Source organism: Pinus tabuliformis, chromosome 6 (assembly GCF_031772625.1).
Source record: "Pinus tabuliformis cultivar Carrire ecotype Pingquan chromosome 6, CPIR1, whole genome shotgun sequence".
NCBI lineage: Eukaryota > Viridiplantae > Streptophyta > Pinopsida > Pinales > Pinaceae > Pinus > Pinus tabuliformis.
The window spans coordinates 2,069,413,403-2,069,421,297 of NC_142292.1; positions in this window are offsets into that span (position 1 = coordinate 2,069,413,403).

The following is a 7,895-nucleotide window of genomic DNA, read 5'->3' on the forward strand; positions in this document are numbered from 1 at the left end:
AACATACAACTCAAAGACGTTGATAACGGTGTTCGTCCAGGAGGGACTACATCTCCGAGCCCCGGTGTTAAGATGGTGTAGGCTGCTGCATTAAGTGCTGTTAATAGTGATGATGTACATAAGAGGTGATGTTGCTATCATAAGGGAAAATTCCCTCACGCAGGAGTGGCTCCAAGAGATGTTCCACTACAGGAACTCTCAGTCAAAAAGACTCCTATTAGTATGACATAAACTCATGCATGATGAGCATCCCTCCAACATGGCATAAAAGGGATCTCAATGCAAACATGCATGATGAAAACATCAGTATCTAATCAACATACAACAAAGGGATCTCAAAACACAACATGACAAATCATGACAACAAGCACATCACACAGATGATTCTGCATCACATCAAGCAGGAATCATGAAATCGAGTAAGAAATAAGATCCCACATCACGAATCAAATAGGGATATGTGCGGCACAATGCATAGGAACAGAAGTACATGAAAACACTTCATATACCTCACATCTAGAGGCCATCTGAAGAAGCGGATGTCAAACTGTTGAACCTGTTCAGACAATTGATCTCATGACATCGAATCGCATGAAAATAGCTGCCCGCACATGAATGCTGACACCTGCACTCCACTTAGAAAAGTGGTCAAAGAATAGAATGGGAAAATGGAAAATCTGAACACACCATCAGATTTGTGGTGTCGAATAGTGCAAAATCGATTGTCAAATTTCTGAATTCTGAGAAAGTGGAATTCTGGGGCTTAAGGAATCTTTTAGATTCCCCCTAGATTCCTCAAAGATTCCCTCCTCCAGGTCCTCTGAAAATCGGCTACTCAGATCAGGAAATTGATTGCACCATCGGGTTCATGTCACTAAGAGGTGTAAGATTGACATAAATTTTGTCCAATTTGGACATTGCAAAAATTTCACCCTCCTGGAAATTTCGCTCAGTCATGGTTCCACCTACATTAAAAAATAATAAAAAAATATTTTGCCTTGTTTTTTGTGCCATCTCCTGGTGTCTCCATCTGCCCGGGAACACTGATGAACCAAGTTTAAATAATAAAATGGTCACAAATTTGTCAATAAATCCGTTGGTTGAGTTGGTTCTAGGATCCGGTTATGATGGAGGAGGTCGGGCGGTCAAACCCCGCCTCCTCCTTTTTTAATATAACAAATAATTCTTTTAATTATGGGTTGGGTTGGGCCCACCTTAGGCGGACCACCCCCCATACCTACCTCCACCAGCTTCGTCGTAATATGGTTGGCGCATTTCTTGTTGGGCGTGGTTGGGTCTGTGCCCTAAGGGCCGACGCACTACGCAACGACTCCGTTGAATGGTTGTTTTAACAGTTCCATGGGAGGGGTCAGGGGTCGTGGCCTGTCCCTCCACCAACATATATATTATGATTATGTGGATAGAGTTGGGGTGGTGGGGTTGGTGGCCCGCCACCCTTTTATATATCTATATCTATATCTATATCTATATATATATATATATATATATATATATATTATATATATATATATATATATATATATATATATATATATATATATATATATATATATATATATATATATTTTGTTTAAATAAAACAATATGTCATTTGTTAAAAATCTCGATTTTAGGCTGAGGGAGTCATTTTAACCAGGAAACAATTTTGCCCGGAATCTAGCCAGAGTTCTCTGGATTTCGTCGGCTGGAAAAGTTCAAATTGTGTCTTTGTTAATCCTGCCCAGTCAACAAAAAGTCAACCTAACTTTGACTACCTCTATCTTCCTCATTGGGACTCGGATTGACAAACCGTTCACACAACAGTGATCATAACGATGAGATATTTAACATGAACCTGGCTCGAGCATAATTCAAACACTTTGATTTTTGAGCATTCATAAGCCCTCTTTGTCCTATGTGTCTTTGGAGCCACCTGGATGACCTAGCATAAGAGCTCTTCTCCTAAACTCTTGATTATACTCTTGAACATTTTGACCTTTTACCTATCTCAAATTTCCAATTCATGACAGATTTTTGCATATGAGCTAAAGCGTAGAATTGTCTTTTTGTAGTAGCAATGAAATCAGACCAAGTAATAGAGATATTACCATGTTTTTTGTTCTCATCTTGAGTCCTTGCTTCCCACCAAATGAGTTCTGCACCCTCCATTCTCAATGAAGCCAACTAAATTTTGATATCATCCTCTTGAAGGCTCCGAATCCTACAATACACCTCCAACTGACGAATTTAGTTATCCAACTTTTCTGCATTAAGTTCTGCATTGTACATAGGCAACTCGAATTTAACATCAAGCTTTAGAAAAGGTTATTTACCAGTTCCTTTTGCAGAATGATGATGAGTATGAGTAAGAGTTGTATTAGTGGAAAAGTGTGAAGATCCTTGTGCAGATGAAGATGAAGAAGCTAGTGGAGAGGGTGGAGGCTTGTCTCCATTCCCATTACCTCCTTTTCCATTACCTCCTCCTGAAGAGCCTTCTCCTTTGGGAGGTTTCGAACTTTATCCTTGCAACCTGTTATTCCTCTCTTCATAGAGGACCTTCACCATCTCTATCATATCAAAGAAAGCCTTTATGAAGGTCTTCTCTTCTTTTTTAATGTTTGTAGTTTCTCCTTCATGAGACATGATCTCTAGAGTCTAAACTGCAACTTGATGATGTATTGGTGTAGAAGACTTTGGAAACCTTTCTCTTCTTCCCCTTGACCCAACTTCAGGGCTTCCAAATAGCTTTCCTTCTCCTCTTTTGAGTTTTAACCTTGTTAGCAAGACATAAACTTGCAAACAATTAAATCTTTCTTTCACAAAGAAAATCTAGTAAGAAAAAACCAATACTCTGATACTAACTTGATCTGAAATGGAGAAGATTAGTAATGCTGTGCTAATTCCCCATTCAAAATAAAACCCAAGATTCTTATCATTTGCTTATCAAGTGCTTAAGGATTCACCATGTTTGTTTAATTAACTGATTCCCATGATATTTTATTATGTAAATGTTATAAACAATTTAACATAAAAAATATGCCAAACAACAACAAAATAACAACAAATAACATCAAAATAAAACACACAACAGAGAGATTTGATGAGGAGTTCACCCCTCCAGGGCTACGTCTCCTTGGTCTAGCTTCCAATGCTTGGGCCTCTCTATTACGCTCAAAATTACAACAAAAGTGTGTTGAAATTTCTCAAATGCCTCTGAAACTTGTCTCAATGAGTTCAAAATAATAAAAAATGGTTATCTAGCCTCTTTTTGCATCCAATCTGGATAAGAACTAAAGAAGTTTTGACTTCTCTTAGTTCTCCCACTATTTATTCCACAAATTTCTCCAAAACCGACATAATCCCACAAATTCACTCCAAAATTCGTTAACTGAGTGAACATTTGGCTGTACCGTGGGCCATACTTTGTCAGCCGTATCGCAAATTGCAATTGGGGTAAAAACCCGACGGATGGTCTTGTAAACAAAGTGGTGATTGTGGGATGTGATATTAGCGGACCCAACGGGAACTTGAACTATGGCTCATAAATATATCACGTCCAGGAAATTATTGCTCATCGTAATCGGTGAGGTTTTGCGGGTTGAAGGTCTTGTTAACACGACGGAATGTTGCAATAGCGATATCACAGACCCGATGGGGGTATAAACTGTGGCATATAAAATATCGCATTCGGGGTTTTATCGCTATAGGAACTCATCGAATTTCACCATCAGTGGATAATACCTATATTATATATATATCGATGGGTACTGCGTGCGATATGCAATTGCGATATATCGCATCACAATCTTGACTATTCCCGGAGCTGATTTTATAACTCCTCCTTTCCTGGGATTGCGATATGTGATATCGAAAATCACAATCGACACTGCCTGGGGGTTGATTCTTAACCCAATCCACCTAAGACCTGCGATATGTGATATGCGAGGGCCAATGGAAGCCTACCACTTGGTGCCTCCTCATTCGCTGGGACCTTTGCCATGTCATCCAATCCTGCCATGTAGACAAGTCAAACTTGAACTTTGACTGGCTCTAACTTTTATATACGAGTTCATATTTGAGTTCTATTCACACCGTTTGATTCAGAATGATGAGCTCTTCGATCTGAATCTGAGTTTAACAAGATTGTGACATTTTGAATTTTCAGCATAAACTTGAGCACCTGATTAAGGGATAAGGGTGTCAATTTGCAAAAGGCAATAAATGAAAGGCTTGAATTTTAGAAAAGACATAGACAAGTGGCTTATAAGAGAGTAAGATGAAGCTAGCATAAGGGACAAAGTGCAAGTTGTTTAATGCAATGCAATAATATGACTTGACATGTGGGAGTGTTTGAGGTATAAGTTATAATAAGAGTGAGGAAGGAGCATGTGACTTCAAAGTGAAGTCATTATGGGACTAAATAGGATTCCCAATGTTATGCAACAGATCATGAAATAGAAGAAAATATAGATCAACAACTTGAAAATTATCCTCTTGTTGATGAGCCGAAATTCTCCGTCAACAGTAAATGGGATCTCCTAGGTGTAGGACCCCAACTAGACCCTGCACAGTTTGATTTAGGGATCCCATTTGGTATGTAGTCTAAGCTACCACTCAAGTGAGTTGAACTCACTTCAGACAGAGGTGGGATATAGACTCAATTGAATGCATGAACTTCAATAAATACAAGGAAACAACTGACAAATGTTTATAGCATGAACACCATGAATGGAAAGATTATAGATAATATAAACCTTACATAAAGTAAATGTTAGCAAACTTCAGATAAGATTATGTCTATATAAGAAAGTGCTCAACAACTATAAAATAGTTTACAATAATCAAGCATATATAAGCATAAGAAAGCGCGTAGTCTACAGTAAGATTACGCCAATATCAATGAAGCAATTCACCAATAGAAGCATATAGTTAGCAAGTCATATACCATCCATGCATAGAAAAACAAAGTTTGTAGCAAAATACAACACATGAATAGACTATGTATCAAATAAATCTCAGGAAAATCTGATCCATTAAGAAAATAATACCCATGGCACCACGACATAAAAAATTTGTGTAATCCAATAGTGGAAAATAACAATTACTCCTTGAATGAATTAGAAGAGCATAAATTATCTCAAAATAATATTGTCCCAAAATAAGTCCTCAACTAAAAAAAAAATCCTTTACAATGTGTCACGAGGGTGTATTTATAAAATTAGGGTGAGCTTTGGCCTACCCCTAACCTTTGGCCTTCTTCATGACCTTTCAACTACCTGGTGTCCTTTAGACTTCCTTATGGCTCTTTACATTCCAAAATTTTCCTATCCTATCCTAATTTTCCAAAATCACAAAATGAGCCAACATCTACTCTATCAACTTAACAATGGAAAGTTTGGGAATGCCGAGGTGGAGTTGCTCCATTGGGTAAGTGCGCCACAACTTGTATTCTGCTGCAATGGGGGTGATCTGTGGTTGCTCCTCACCATGTTTGTGCAAGCATTCAAGGGCATCCGGTATGATATTGGTACTTTTGTCATTCACCTAATTGCCCAATGTTACCAACTTTGTATACATCCTTACTGGTTCAATCACGTAGCATGTGATATTCTCCTTTGTAATAGATAGGTCATATGCATGCTTGGTTTGTCTATATGTGTTGATGACTACTTGAACTTCTTTTGAGATGCCTTCTTTCTTTCTCACATGCCCAACTTCTTCGATGGACGAGACTCCATGGAACTCGATCATTGATTCTAGACTGCTGAAAAGGTATCTATATGAAGCCAACACTCTATCTACATCCTTGGCTATTTTTTCATTTGACTGGATCTTGAGGTGTAGCTGGACTTTGGAATCTTTCATGGTGTTCCAATCCTTCTTCGAGACTACCACTGGTGCTCGCAGATACTTGACGGACCACTCATGTATACTATCTAGAGCAGTAACAACTTCCTTTAGCATAACATCCCTCTCTTTTGTATGGGTTTGTATGGCCAATATTGGTTCCATCGTGTGATGTAGTTTTGACATATCTTCATAGACCATCTCCATGGCTTCACTAATAGTCTCAGCCTCATCTTTGATTGCTACCTGAAGTTCCATTGTACTAGAATGTACTAAGCAGAGGGATGCATTTTCTTTCTTTGCTCTCTTCTATCTTGATCTGCCCTAGCGCTTTCTGCTCCGATTCGTAAAGCCTGTTTTGGAGCTCCGTGATTTGTTTTATCATCCTAGCCACATTATTCTCAGTTGCATTCACAAATGCAGTTCCAAATGAGGTGATCATCTCATGATTAACTATAGTGTCAAGAATGATCTCTTTAGCTGTGGTGACCGACAAGGGTTCTGCAGGATTCCTAGCATAACATTTCCTCCTCTCCTGCATGATCTTGAGGCTAACTTGGTCAAAGGTGAGCTTGGTGAGATACAATACCTCTTCTTCTTCTTCAAGGATGCCCAAATTTCACAAGGGAATATTTCCTTCAGAGAGGGGAGTAGAGGGAGGAACATATAGTGGAGCTAGTTCAACTTGTTCTATGTCTAGCTCAATTGCCTTACTAGTTTCTCCCTGCTCCATCTTTCTCCTTTCCTCTTCTTATATTTTTATTTTGTTCTTCCTCTAACCACTTCTTCTCTTTCTCAACTTGCTCCCATTTCTTCTTGAGCTCCTTGGTCTATTTGAGATTTTCTTCTTGTTCCTTTAGCTCATTCCCATTTCTTCTTCTCTTACTCTTCCCTAGCTCTCTATTCTTCTTGCTATTTTTCCTCCAGCTTCTTCTTCATTTCTTCCTCTTCCTATCACCTCTTCTTTTCAAGATGGCCCTGGTCACCTGACTCTTGTGATTTCTTGAGCTCTTCCTCCATTTTCCTCTTGAGCTTTTGTTTCTTCTTTTCTAGGGTTGCATTCCTTTGTTCCAACGTTTCATCATTTTCCCTTTTTTGGGTCACTTGGGACATCTTCCACCTCTTTCTCCTTCTACTTCTTGAGTTTCCCAATGGCCTTCTATTTCTCTTGCTACTTCTTCTTCAAGGTGGATGACATTTATCGCAAATTTAACATTCTCCTGGGAGTGTTTGAGGAGCTCCTCATCTCTCGTTTGTTTCTCACTAGGGCTGAGTTCCCTGGTGGCATTATACTAGTTCTTAACTCCATCTTCATGATCATGTCTGGAAATATGACTAGTTAAAATTAGTTATCTTGTAGTGAGAAGCAACAACCTTCTCAGGGTCATATGTGCAATATTTCAAGGTTACAAAGTGACTCCCTGTTGGAGAGGTAAATCCCCTCTACGGATAGAGGCGATCCCTACTAGCCCAGAACGGGTCTAGAAACAATCAATCAATGCTACTGTGCAAGTTCCTAATTGCAAATAAAAGAGAGGCAATGAACACCTACTTGGATTCCAACGCTATTGTTTGACGAAGAGATGCCGCTCTCGCTCCTTCGCTCTGGCCGGTCACGATCCTCCGCGATCCCCGCGAATAGATACCTGCACACACGAAGAGAAAGACAAACACAAGCGTGAAATCTAATAAAATCAATTATACATCAGTTAGAAAGGATGTAATTCACAATAACCATTATAAAGACAAATGAGAATGGAACCATAACAGTAGTCATCTATTATTAAATCAATAACAGAGAAAGGTACAACCAAAGTTCTGACGCTGAGTCCTTCTCTAGAGGGTCCAGCCAGCAAGTCTCTTAAGCATTCACCCTTGGAGGTAGATTCTCCCAAAACAAAGCTCTCTCTCACACAAGCAATACTCACAACCTTCTTTAAGCTTCCTCTAGAAAAACCACACTTGTCACACCAACTACCTACTAGCAGCAACAGTCTAAGCACTATGAATTCCACACTATCCAAAAACTAGCTGCTCATGGTAATGGT